The sequence below is a fragment of the Cupressus sempervirens genome, chromosome 11 (genome assembly GCF_028749045.1).
Source record: "Cupressus sempervirens isolate cs-2001-9-10 chromosome 11, ASM2874904v1, whole genome shotgun sequence".
NCBI lineage: Eukaryota > Viridiplantae > Streptophyta > Pinopsida > Cupressales > Cupressaceae > Cupressus > Cupressus sempervirens.
In genome coordinates, this window is record NC_143128.1 from 320,192,727 (window position 1) to 320,208,441 (window position 15,715).

Here is a 15,715-nt window from a genome sequence, read left to right on the forward strand (position 1 = left end):
TTAATCTTAAACAAATATTTATTAAATTATATTGAATTATCATTACAACTCATTATTTTCTAACTATTTGATTTTTATTCTTAAACTATTATAAGTTATCTCAACTCACATTTTCGTAGCAGTGTCTTCTTAAAAGTAAAACACAAAATTAGATTGATTTTTCTTTTTGTTTTTGGTCTGTCTTCTTAAAAATAAAACACAAAATTAGAAAATGAAAAGACAAGAAATAATTCTTGGTGTGGTTGTTGACGAGGAGGAAAGACAACCTTTTGTAATTAAATATTTTATTAATAATTTCTATGGCGATAAAGATTGATAACTAAATAAGATAGAAAAACCATATTATGTCTTACAGAGTCTTGTCAGAGAAAAAAAAATGAGCAGTTGTTTGATAATTAACCATTACTGTTCTAAATATATAGGCATGTATAAAATATGTTCTCCTCATTTATTCTCAGGGATTGTTAGTCAATTTTTTTTTATAAAAGTGCAACTTTTATACAAGTTTTCTTTTATATTTAATTACTTTTCTTTGTAATGAAATCACATTTCTAATATTAGGTTTCAGTGTAAACATGATTTAGCACGGGTCAAATAGATAAAGAAGATTGAATACAAGTTGGAAGAAATAAATTGAGATTTGATTTATACAATATTTAATTTTAAAATGTTAAAGAATGTAATTTTTTATCAAAAGTTAAATTATTCCATACTTAAATATTCACAATTTAATTAATATTAAAAATATTATTTTATATTAGATTAATTTGATTATAATAATTGTAATATTTGTATTTTTGTATCATTTAGACATATACTTCAAAATGGTATCTTAATAATTACAACTTTATATTTTATAATAAAAAATATATATTTTAAAACTAAAAATCTTGTCATGGCATCTCTCACAAAGATTTCCCAACTCCAATATATATATTTAAATTTTAATATCATAACTTGTAATAACATTATATCTTATTTAAATTCAAAAGCAATATATAATTGTATAGTTCTTAACCAATGATATTTAAAATAATTAATTTAAATAGATCTAACTTTGAAAATAGGGAGGTACTGAATCGTAGATCTGAACCCTCCACAAAAAAAGAAGAAAAAAGAAGAAGGTATAAATAACTTGAGAATTGTATTCCCAATAAAATATTTAATTAGACAATAGGACAACTATTAAAATTTAATGTAATCTATTTTATATTAAACATTTGTTTACATACTTACAATTAAGATATTTAGATATGATTTTCAATGGTGATAAGATTGCAGAGCTAATTGCTTTGTATTTTATGAGAAATATCCATTTCAGGTGAAGAGAAAAGTAGAAATATCTACACTGTGGTATTCATCATGTCTTAAGTTATTATTATTATTAATTTATTTCAGTTATGTCGTTAATAGACTAGTCTGTAGTTTTTAATAGACCTGAAAAGAAAATCAGTTAATTACATAGATCCAAAATATCTCACAATAGAAAATTATTGTCTTGTATTACTTTAATACATTGTTCCCATCGAAGGATTGGTCATGAGTGAGATGGTGCTTAAGATGGCTGTGGTAGTACAAGTTGATCAGGCCCACTTAGAACAAGTTGAGGAATGTGTTTTGCAAATTATTAAATATTTATAAAAAGAAAAAAAAATGCTCCTTCCACTATATCATAGTCTTGAATTTATTGTAGAATATAGAAAATGAGTCTTTGGGAGGTTTAGTTATGAAGACTTTATTATCATTTTATGGTATTAATATTAAAAAAATAAATTAAATGAATAAGAATTGTAAAGACTTAAGAATTGAAAAATAATAATTTGATGTATTGGTGAAGTTGGAAGGCTCATAAGGAATCCATCAGGGATCAAGTCTTTTGAGTGCAAGGCCCCAATATCTGAAAATGTTGAACCTTCATAAAAAATAAAAATAAATAAGTATACTTGCATATAAAATCTTGAACATGGTGAGTAAACAAATACTATCATAATAGTTATGTTATTTGTTATCTAAATATATACTAACAGTACAATTTATAAAAAAAAAAACTCCTAAATAATCACTATATTTTCATTTTTTAAATTCACAAGTACCAAATCAATGAACCAAGCATGCCATTTCAACTTAGAAGTGCCAAATTGTAAATTGTTCAATCATTGTAGTGATGAGAGATGGATGCCATCCATTGGTCTTACACTTTTATGTGGTGGGCTTTTGAGGCTATATTCCCTCTTAGACCTGCATATATGGCCTCTAGGGTTCATTTTTAGTGACACTTTATGTGTATAACTTGTTCCCAATCAAAGGACTCATAGTTCACCCAGGTCGAAAGTAAGAGGGGGTTTATTCTCTCCTCTTGTGTGAGGTCTCACATATCTCTTTAAACCAAGACTCTCAATTAATCTTGGTCTAAATGTATTATAGAAATAATTGATTCTCATTATGTACTATAGCAACATACACTATTACTCTATGGTCATATCCTTTCATAATTCTCCAATTCCATTATCAATCAATTAAAACATATCATATAGTGTAATGGATACCCTAGAAACAACTCTAATACCATAGTAGTGGACACCCAAGAATGGCCAAAAGCTTAACCAACTACTAAAATTATATTAATTCTAAAAATACTGCAATCAAGTACAAAGAGATGTATTCCAAAGGCCAAACCCTAAGGGAATGACGTCTAGAATGTTACAACAGAGAATGAATGTTCCCTACTGCCAAAAAAGAATGTGATTCACACATCCAAGCTCTTGTCAAATGCAAGTTATAATCATCTGATGATCAGCAATGAGACTTTCAACCCTATTTATCCTTTTCTTCATCCTTCTGGAAGGAACTAAAACATTAATTAATTGCAAGAGCTAGAAGCTTCTCCTTCCAATAATTAATGCATACCCCAAAAAATTCCTCTCTGGCAATAATTAATTAAATCACGAGAGGCTTCCGTCCTTCCAATAATTAATACATACCCTAGAAGCTACTCCCTTGTAATTAATAATTAAATTAATTAAATACAAAGTCACCTTTTAATTTTAATTGAATGACTTTATAAGAAATTAATTTAATTTTTTCTTATCCTCCACTTAGACTTTGGAGAACATGAAGGCCAAAAGATGGGATCATTACAAATCCGCCCTCCTTGAAATTGCTTGTCCTCAAGAAATTAAGTAACATAATGAACTCCAACCTCCACCTAGATCCCAATATGTGATATCCATATGGAAGTTAAACCAACTGCAAACCCGCATCAACAGGACCAACCCCTGTAGCCTACCATTCAAAACTTGTGCTGATGAAGTCAGAATGTCACCATAAGGCAACTCCATAGAAGATTTATGAAACATCTTCTTCCTTGTATCCATCCACATAATATATATTGGACTGGAATGCATATTATCACCATCATGCATTGAAAAAGATGTAGCTCCAGGTGAACCATATGTACTCATGCTAATTGTATCAACAATAGGTGTTGTCACATCAAAATATATGGACATAGGAACAACATTAACTACTGCAACAGAAAATTGAACTGAATTTGTAGTTGATGAAAATTTATAATCATCAACATGTGTGGCTTCATTAGAAAATACATCAACCACTGCATTTATACCATTAAACATCTCATTGGATGGTTCAACTGACATAGAAGTGGATGCCGATATGATAGTATCCTCATGTTCTCCTAATCCCACTATTACTGCAGCACCATCTCCTGAAAAAGCTTCATATGTGGTCTCCTTACTTTGCACACATGCTTCTACTGATTTCGTTGAAACACCCATATCACCAACATCATAGATGGGTGGTTCTATACATGTCTTGATCCCATTTGAGGAATCAACTACCTTCTGCTCTGGAGCAACATACAAATCGTCAATGTTGATGCCCATCTTTTAACCATAAGTTGCAACATCATATCCATTCGTCTATTCTGCTCCTGTTGCATCCTATTCTACTCCTGTAGCATTCATTGCCCCTCCTCTAATGTACCCAGTAACCTAAATATTACATTTTCTTGGTCAGAACTAGTATTTCTATCATCTTGGTCACCCATGTTGTTGTCTTGTTCAAGGAATGTCTCCTCCGTGTCTGTATAACTGGATTGTATGTCCCTCTGCACAAACAAACTATCACGTTCATTAAGCGAGTCCGAACTCCTACTTTGTCTTGCTCTAGTATTGCAAAAATTATAAAGCCCTTGTCGCATGCTCAAACATAAATGTTGAAGATCTCCACAGGATGGCAGGACTTATAGCTCTGATACCACTGTAATGGATACCCTAGAAATAGCTATGATACCACTGTAATGGACACCCAAGAATGCCCAAAAGCTGAACCAAGTGCTGAAATTATATTAATTCTAAAAATGCTGCGATCACATACAAAGAGATGTATTCCAAAGGCCAAACCCTAAGGGAATGACGTCTAGAATGTTAGAACAGAGAATCAACATCCCCTATTGCCAAAAAAGAGTGTGATTCACACATCCAAGCTCTTATCAAATGCAAGTTATAATCATCTGATGATCAACAATGAGACTTTTAGCCCTATTTATCCTTTTCTTCATCCTTCTGGAAGGAACTAAAACATTAGTTAATTGCAAGAGCTAGAAGCTTCTCCTTCCAATAATTAATGCATACCTCAAAAATTCCTCCCTGGCAATAATTAATTAAATTACGAGAGGCTTCCGTCCTTCAAATAATTAATACATACCCTAGAAGCTACTCCCTTGTAATTAATAATTGAATTAATTAAATACAAAGTCACCTTTTAATTTTAATTGAATGACTTTATAAGAAATTAATTTAATTTCTTCTTATCCTCCACTTAGACTTTGGAGAATGTGAAGGCCAAAAGATGGGATCATTGCATATAGACACAAAATAACTAGCTCATACATCATACAAAAACATTGTGAGAAGATACAACATATGTAATGTACACATAGTGGCTAGCTCTAGCATACATAACTCATATATAACAACTAGATCTAACATATGCTTTGTATAATTACTAGCTTCAGCATACATGACATCTATGGTGAACAATTCAAATGTAGGGCATATGCATGATGATAACATATACATAGTGGAAATGTGACACATCAATAATGTACCCTACCCATAGTGTAAGTTAGACAAAAGAAATGTTAGGACATTATACAATATAGAGTGGTTCACAATCTTTCTATTGGTCTTTGACAATAATGAGCTAGTTAAAACATGACTAATGTATCTAATGTTACAAGTGTTCATTCTCATCTCCACAAGATCAAGTAAATTGTCACATAAATATATGATCAAAATTATATAATAATATTAGTCAAGTCATTATGATCTATTCTTCATTAGAAACCCTAATCTTTTATCTTCCTTTTAGCATTTTTCATAGACCGATTTCTCATTTTTGTCATATGGGAAAGTGCTTTGGAAGTTTAGTTTGTAAGGAAACTTGCAATAAAGAATATAACCATTTCCACATAACCCATAATAGATCTAAAATAAACACGAAATTAAAATTCACATGCAAGAGAATAGACAACATACCCACAAAATTGTCTCACAAGATATACCCTGGGAAACCCTCATTGAGGGAAGAAACCCAACCTAAAAAAGCATCCATCACCATGTATTATTCAGCAAAAAAATCATTGTCATACAACTATGGAAGCCTTCAAAGCCATAGCCACAATCGAGCAAACTATGTGAACAAGCATGAATCCACACATCCCATGCCATGCTTCCAACCTTCACAAATGCTCCTTTGGCTAACCTATCAAACCTTGTCCCACTCGAATTTTTTCCTTTCTCACTCTATAACAACTACCCTTGTGGTTGCTTATATAGTAGCAAGCCCCACAAATACACCAAGTGGTATTACATAAAATATGTGCTAAAACCATGTGCTACCTAACCCACTGACTCCACATTCAGTATTGGACATTTAATTCTTTTCCCCAATATTAAATAATTACATCAAATGTTATCACAATGTTACAATACAACTCATCAAATATATCCCATGGGAATCTTTACAGGTTGCACGCCCATCTAGGCACAACGTTACATAATAAAATAAAATAATACAATATAACAATATTATGCAATGTGTGCAACACCCATTATCTCAACATAGTTTTCTTTTAAATTACTTTAAGAGCCTAAGGTTGGTTAAGTTCTTACCAATGTTTTAAAAGGAAGTTGTTGAAAAATAAGTAGAAAATGTCGTTAAGAAGTGGGATAAAAATTTAGGTAAATTTACAAGTTATAAAAATTTATTGACTGGTAAAAAAAAAAAGATTTTTGGATAGGATGAAGAATCCATATGATTATAAAAGTTGAGAAATCCTTAAATAATTAGGACATGTCCAAGTTTACTAAAAATTTTAGAAACTTAAAATATCTTAAATTTTTGGAAGACTTAAATCTTTGAAAGGTACAAATTTTTTAAAATCCTTGAAAGACCCAAATCCTCTAAATTCCATTAAAGATCCAAATGTTAAAATCCTAAAAAATATTTCATTTAATATTGTAAATTTCAAAAAATCAAAATTACCTAAAATCATTATAATATTCTAAAATCTTAATAAAATCTGAATCTCCGATAATGCTTTGAAAAGTCTGAACTCCTAAAATACTATGAAAGATCCAAAACTCTAAATTCCATACAAGCCCAATATCTTATAAAGTTCCTTGCAAATCTTAAAGTTCTTTTATATATAATTATATATGGCAATAACGATTGCCAACTGGTTGGTTTATTTCTAGTAAGTCGAAATATCATAGGAAAGTATAGTTATTGTTTGGAATATAGTGGCATGCATAAAATATATTCTATTGTCCTTTTCTCACAAATTGTTTCAGTGGTTGTACGCAAAGCACACAATTTTAATGCTTACCCAAACAAGAATGGTTCATATTCAGTTATGTCATGAATGGGTGCAATGTTGAATATTCAGATATGAAACCCTAGAATTTATATGGGGAATGTTATATAATATTGGAAATCCATATGCGCAAAAGAATTGATTTCTATCTATATCAAAGACCAGTCTGTCATGGTATTTTTATCATGGAAATAAAGATGCTGTCAATAGAGTTTCCATTATTATTATTACTATTATTATCTTTAATATATTAGGTTTCATTTTAAAGATCTTCAATCAGTTTAAATTAAAATTTAATTAGATTCAATTATTAAATTATGAATTTTATTAATTCATTTACTTTTATATAGTTCTTTTTTACTAAGCAAATTGTCAAATATATCAAATCAAATAATTTAATTTAACAAATGCATGGAAATCTTTGATCAATTAAGTTAATAAAGATGGTTATAATAGCACAAGAACAATCCATATTACTATAGAAATGAGGAAGAATGTTTTATATGTTCCTATATTAGAGAGGATTAGTGTTCAGATATTTTAATTTCATATTGAGTGAGTTGCAACAATTGAAATGGGAATTAGAATTATTTTTAAAAAAAAAAAATTGATACATTTTTTTAGTTTAGTAATATTTTAAATAAATAACACTTTTTATTTTTATAAATTCTTATAAATTCTTGAATTATCTTTGAAATTCAAAATTAAAGACATTATATTATAAATTATAATTTTAGTTATAAATTAAATCAAATTATTTTAAACTCATATTCAATATTACTTAATTTCTAAGTGAGATTTTTAAATGTTTATGTTTATTATTAAAAAAGCCAAAAGTTAATATTTTAAATTATAAAATTTTGATATCATTTTTAAATATTTAAATGTTCAATATAAGTATAAATTTGAGTATAAGAAAATAAAAATACAAATAAGTTGAGGTTGTTAATGTGATATTTAAATGATCTTTCAACATATTTTTAATTATAAGATGAAACAATTTTGTAAAGATAATTTTATAAAATTGATAAAAGATATCAAATTTGATATTAATCTTTTTTATCATTCTAAAAGTATCAAATATTAAACTTTAAATAATGTTGACCTACCACCTTTTTGTAGGAATTCTGCTATGCTCATTTTGGAGGCAAATTAAGTTAGACAAATTCTAATTTTGTATTCGTGACCAATTCCTCAACCAAATTGGGTCTAAGGATTTTAATATCTTTCAATATTTCAAAAATATAAGAAAAAGTTGTTCATGTGGAAGGACATATACCTCATTTTACCCAATATTATTAAAACTAAATATTCTTCTATGTGAGATGAAATTCAGCATCGAAAGGTTTAGTGTGGAATATTTATACAAACTGTCATTTTCTTTACCTTTAGTTTTGGATATTTAGATTGAATTTGTTTAAGTGAATTATTATTTGTTATATATTTTTCCCAAAATTTATATTTAACTTTATAATACATTCTTGATTCTCACACATATAATTGATGTAACATTTTATTTAGATATAATAGTGTTAAGTGAATAGAAATGGAAAAGATATAAACATTAGAATATAAAATAAAACAAATAATATAGCAACCATAGATTTCATTAGAGGATGTATTTAGGTGGACCTAAAACAGTATGGACATGTTTCTTGAATAAAATCAACGTCATTGCCTGCATATGTGACGTTATGAGAAACTATAATAGAATTGTTTAAGTATTTCATCTCTGAATGGGCAGCACGAAAGACCCTTGTAAACCCCGAAATTATTATCATCTTTAATGGTTTTCAAATGATTTGTGGTTGTATTATCAAATGCATGAATAGGGAGAAACAGATTTATTTGATGAACTCTTACATTCAATCATCGATAGAAAAGAATATTACTAAATATCATTTATCATTTATATAAAGAAAGATGCAAAGAGCATTAAAATGATTATAGTGGATGCTATTATATAACCTTCTTCAACTTCTGACAATAATCTCTAACTTACACTGAATCTCAGTGATTGCATGGCAACTCATCAAGTCAGAAAATAGAAGTACATTTAATATAGACACTGTTTCATTTACTACATTTCCTTTTATGATCTCTAAAACATTTGAAAAGTTAGTTTCTACGTTTTCCATCATTAACTAAGGAATAAGATATATTCATTATTATATCTCAGATTCAATGAACAACAACAACTAGGAAATCAATTGTCTCTGTCCTTGAATGTTCTTCCACATTGAATTTTCTATATCAATATGAAAGCATATTGTTTCCTTGTTGCAAGATAGTTATTCTATTCAATACTTGAAAATAAAGATATCATGACGATGTTGTGATTTGAAACCCTAGAATTGAGATATAAAGATTATATTTTTATTTAAGATTGAGATTGTAGCATATATGAAAATAGTTTTCATTACCATCTCTAATCATATCTAGAAATTGATATTTGTTAGAAATTATTTATCAACAAATGATTATAGTTTTAATGGCTTCAGTTATTTTAAATTTCAGCAAGAGACCAAGACATTCACCTATGTATTCACTTTACGTAGATTTACGCAGACTTTGGTTTAATAGATGACATAACTTTAAAATGTGGAATAATAGTTATAGATACCTAAAGATATCCTCACTAAGTGAAATAAATAGTTTAAATTTATTTAATCAATTTACATTAGCTACTTACTATGTAAATCTAAATAAATATTGTTACTTGTTTGTTTATTTGATTCATTAGTCTTTTCTTCCTATGATTAAATTTGTTTATTTCTTTATATGCTTGCTTTATGATATACTCCTTTCTATAATATTAACCTTTCAATTCATTCAAATGGATCATAGTCTATATTTATAGGCATGTGACAATTTTCATTTGCCTCTTTATTCATGTTTTTCTCTCTTACATATCCCAAGATGCCTAGGTTTAATGAATCCAAATATGCTATTGAAATTCAACATCTCCACCTAATCCTTACCTACCTCTCTATTGGGAATATATTTTGTCATTGATATCAACATAATATCTAGCACTATGTGTTGTTCTCATTTGCGAAATGATGGACGAGAAAAACTCATTGATGAAGATGATATATCCTTAAGATGTTGATTAGAATATGAAGATGGTTGAGCGTAGTTGAGAGGGGAAGAATTTCTTTTTTTTTTTGTGGATAGCCTTTCATATATGTAGATTATTGAAGGATTAATAAATAGCATTTATCATATGCATTTGGGAGACGACAATACAAGGGTCAATGATAGGGAAAAGATATGGCATTGCAATAGAAGATATGGAAGGAGAGAAAAATGTTTTCCTTTCTTGGTATTGGATAACCCAATGATGACAACATTTTATAGTGGATCTTACATGTTTTGAGATGAGATGGCATTAGAATAGAAGGAATGATACTTTTGGAAACTCGTGGTCTTTGAATAATTGATGGAGCGAGTTTATGTAGATAAGTATGTTGCAGACTAAAAAATCCTTCATGTTAGAGAATTTAAACTTGTGGTTTGCATCCTTTATATTGTAGTTAATATGTTGGGTATTTGTACTTTGTCGAGAGTATGTTTTTCTATAAACATTCTTATAAAAGTATGTTTATCTTGACCCTACTATGAGAAAACAAAGTTTCATTTGACAAAAAATTATAGCAGAGGAAAGTTGCAAAAAATTAACAATGGGTGCCACTCTAAAATGTTGGTAACCTAGGGGTTGTGATAGATGGAGGAAAAAACCAAAGGTTTGAGATAAGATAGAAAATGGTGTTTTGGTGCCATGTGTGGAGTGAATTAAAGATGCAAAAGTAGATATCACTAAGGCATTTATTAATGGCTAGGACATGGGAACAATTTCCTTAGTAGGGAGATGTCTTAAGCTGGACATCTTGGTTGTGATAATAAGTCATAGGGATAAAGTTGTGAAATTTTACCAAAATAAAGAAATTTTTGAGGAATTAGTTAAGAAATTCCCAAAAAGTGATGATGGGGCTCTGGTTAATGTAAAGGGAGGGACCTTTGTTATTTCTTCTATTCAAACATTTTGGAAATTTCTCTTAAAAGCTACAATTCAATACATTACTCTGGATCAGAGGCATGATAGGGCTAAGAATTACCATCTTATTATGTTAAATCATTTGAGAAAAAAAATGAGGGTTTTCTTTCTATTTTACTTTCTTTTTCTCTCTCACGCATAACATTAAGGATTTTAAGGAGAAACCGAGCAAACTCATTCCCTATGAAGGGTTGATGAGATTTATTTTTAAGTTTATGATGGAAAATGTTAAATAGACTCTCCCTATATCTATTATTTGTTAGGCTTGAAAAATCCCTAAAACTCCTAGTAGTAGTAAAGGAAAAGGTAAGAATTTGATTGTAGAGTTGGGTGAAATGAAAATGGAGCCTATGAAAAGAAATAAGAAGAATGTTATTTACAAACAAATGATGACAAATTATGATGGTACTAGTGAGGAAGAGGTGAAAAGTTTGAATACCGAGGAGAATGGTGAGAGTAATTACTATGGTGTGTCAATTCAAAAAAAGTCCAAACCATGGAGTATGTATCATTCCCCTATTTCTATTAATTTGGATGAAGTGGATTATAGTATGAAAAAGAAGGAGGATGCATCTGTTAAAAAGGGTGATACTAGTGACGATGACGAGGATTTAGATAAAGAACCCCCATTCCTCAAATCATTTGAAAAGAACATTTCCCATGATGCATTTATTAAATCTGAGGATTTTCTTTTGAAAGCCTCCCCTAAAGTAATGCAAGATAAAATTGAGGATAATAGAGAAAGGAGTTTTCCAGTAGCCCCTAGTTAATTTTAGTGAGGTTAATGTGAAGTTGTTGAGGATGACATGCAAGGGAAGACATTTAGCCTCACCTAGGTGTTCTACAAACATTGAAGTAAATCTGCATGTATACCTTTGGAATCAAGCAATGGACCTTTAATCCCATCAAAAAGCTCAATATAAATTATAAAGACCTAAATGCCATAATGGAAGAACTTGTGAATGGATTTTTTATGATATGGAAAAGAAAAGGTTGTTACACGAGTTTGTGTATAGAATTGAAAACCTAGAAAATAGTACCCCCAATGTGGTAAAAAATTACCAAAAACTTTTCGAGACAAAAATGGAGAGCATGAACAAAATTGCAAGTAATGTTGATTTGCATCAGGACAAGATTATGGTGTTGGACATGGATGAACCTAAGGGTGTAAAAGAGTGTTTTGGTTAAAAAATGAACCAAGTCAACAACAAGGAAGCTAAAGGAAAATAATGACAAGCTTAACAAAGAGGATGTTAAAGTTGTCTTGGAAAATATCAACAAAATTCATGGGGAGACAGTTCTTGAGCCAACCTAAATTTTGGCTAGTTATTGGTCTTTCTTACTAGTTTTTTTGGCATTTCTAGTGAAAAGGATGGGTATGTATTTTTGTTTTTTTGTTGGTCTAGGCCTTAGTTTTTTTTTGGTTCTATGGCAAGTTATTGGATGTCTGGGGGTGTTGCTTTTATTTTTCAGTATTGTTTCAATTTGTAAACTATTTTTGGCCTTTTGTAATTATTGTTGGGGTTTCATGTTCCCTATAAATAACACGGTTTAACCCATAATAAATAAGACATTGGTGTAAATGTTCTATGTATTTATATATATTATTTTTTATGTATTAGAGGACTTTCCTATAATGGTTACCCTATATTTTAGAACTATTTAAAAATTGATGTTGTTCACAAGAAATAATAGTGAATGATCTATGTATGACTAATTATTTGGAATGAAATTTTATTATTAATAATGTTTTAGCAATATGATCTTGAAGTGATACATAGATTATTATCTAGAAATACCTTAGATGTTCAAGGAATATCTTTCTGTGTGTCATGCCCAAAAATTAGGGCAAAAACATGCCAACAATTTTTTAAAGGTAATAACAACTAGGCTGACACCTACTAACATTGAATTCATTATGGAAAAGTGAAGTCTATGTAACTTTGACTTCCAGTTTCAAAATTGCTTGGATTGGTTTACTAGATATTTTGGGCTACAGTTTTAATCATCAATTAGGTTGAGGGTAGAGAAATGTAGTTAAATCACATAACCGGGCCTAAACCCTCAACAATAGGTTACTCGTGCATACTCAACTATATTAAATCATGAATCATATGATAGGGTAGTAATCATGAACACATAGGTTCTATTCAATGCCATATACTTTTTTGCAAAACTACTAGGTCGGTCCCCTAGAGAAAATAATCTTCACTTAAGTTTTATACTATTGGTTTAATAATATTTGATTTTGATTACCAACATCACCTAAAAGAACTAAATAAAATATTAATTACATATCATTGAATATATTTTGACTCTCAAATATATCCCCCAACACAATCCCAAATCATCCTATCAAGTATCGATGTAATTCTTCTTATTACACTTTCAATCCTTAACAATGGAATTTTTTTATTTAATTATAACCATAAAATAAATACATAATATTACCTTTAAAATGTTGCTTGAATAATTTCCTATTAAAATAATATATTTTTCAAAATATATTCTACTTTTATCCAACTACACAAAACCAGACTAACTAATTCTAACACTAACCCATTCTTTAATCCCTACAAAATAATATTTATGAACATCCATTAAAACCTCTAATATATAAAACTCCTAATATTAAAACCTCTAATCAATTAAATCCTCTATTTCCTACAAAAAATATTTCAGCAAAAGATATCCCAAGAGTTAATTGGTACATTCTTGAGGATACGTTAATTGAAAATAGGACTATGAGTGTCATTCTTATGTCCATGGATTTGTTACAAAGGCCATATCCTTTAATTTCAATACCTATGCTTAGTTATCAAGTTGCACTGCATATTATAGAGGGCTCTAATCTAGTTGATGTGATTATCGTGTTTCTTCAAAGGACACATGTGTGCATGGCATGCATAAAAATGTTAGTAATGGTGTAGATCTATTGAAAAGGAAAATATTAGAGGAAGAATGTTTTAATGTGACAAAATTACAAGAATCAACTTCCCATGGATCACCTTTTATACATTCGACTTCTAATTCTCATTCCAAAATTTCACCTAAACAGTCTCCAAGTTGTAGCTCAATTGAAGTTGTTTGTTGCACTATCTCTTCTCCTTCACATTCCTTGCCATTGTCTCACAATCCAAAAAAAGAAGCAATATGTTCTACATTCATAGAATGGAGATATGAACTTCAATGTTTGGGTAGCCAATTCATAAATAGGGGGCTAAAATATTATGAGAATATAATGGAGATTGCAAATGATGGGGTGGATGTAAATGAAAAAATAAGAAAAGAGTTATTGGTTTGTACACAAAAAATTCTAATTTTTAGAACATTGATAAGATCCTCCCATGTCTAGCTACAAGATTTTGGTATTTTACATAGCAAAGAGATTCTTTCAAAGTAGCTTACAACACTGAACATGAGGAAAAGGATACTTTTAAAGTGTAATAAGAAAATGGATGCATTTAAGGATATAACAAAAACTAGTTTGTCACTAATTCAGATGTTTGGAGAAGATCTCGAGTGTCCTTTTTGGGAATGTCCATTGAATGTTCGATCTGAGGAACACATTTTTCAACATTTTTCAAACTCAATTCAAAATTTGTCATGTAAAGAGGACATTGACAATTTGATACAAAGGAAGTTTACTATCTATAAATTTGAAAAAGATTGCATACAAATAGGTGAAACAACCAAAAAGATGAAAAGGGTTTTTGCATTTATATAGGTGAAGATGAAGTATTAGCTAGGACTGGAAGAAGATGAAATAATGAATGTCATCAAAACATATGAGGCTAAACCTGAACAAAAATCATAGAATGTAATTCTTGTCTAGAGTTTTTGCTAAAATTCAATATACATAGTGGTGTTATATGATTTTTATTTCTTTATGTAGAATTTCTAATGCAATACATTTCATTCAAAGCACATCTTTTGCAATCTAATTATTTCTTTTATTTAAAGAAAAATAGAATGTTTTTTGTGCATTATATACTTATGTGACACTTTTGTATATCACATGAATAAATGAAACAAGTTTCGTATGTTAAATTTTATATGTTGGCTTTTTTTTTTTAATTAAAGAAATTGGGTGTTAATAAATTACCATTATTTATTAATTGTATGACTAATAAAATACTAACTTTTAAAATGATTTATGAGACACAAGAGTTGGAAAAATCTATAGCATTTTGTAAAGTATATCTTGATAAAATATATATTATCTATCCACTTTGAGTTTATGTTCTTATTTCATATTTATTGTTGTCAATAATAACTAAGTTCTAAATTTGTGTACAACTATCTAATAGTATTTTAAAAACATTTTTTTTCAAATAGTCTATATTATATATCACATTATTTAATCTCATATTAGAAATATTCTTATTTAATTATTTGATATTCATAGTAATGACATGTGGATCTCAAACTGATGAAGAACAGAGACAACATAGAAGGGATTATCAAAGAGAGTATAAATGAAGAAAACAAGAACAAATGAGTGCTATAGCAAGGGAAAATTGACGTCTCATTCATAATGAACAAGACAAAGAAAGATATGCTAGAAGACAAATAGCAAGACTGCATGAAGAATTATATGATACAAACACTATTCAAGGAAATACAGATACTATTCCTAATAATATACTTCCACAAAAATGAGTTTCCATTGAAGGAGAAAATGGGAATCATCTCCAAACAATAAGTTGTGACTCTCACTCTCATAGGCATGAAACTGAATGTATGAGGGAATATGA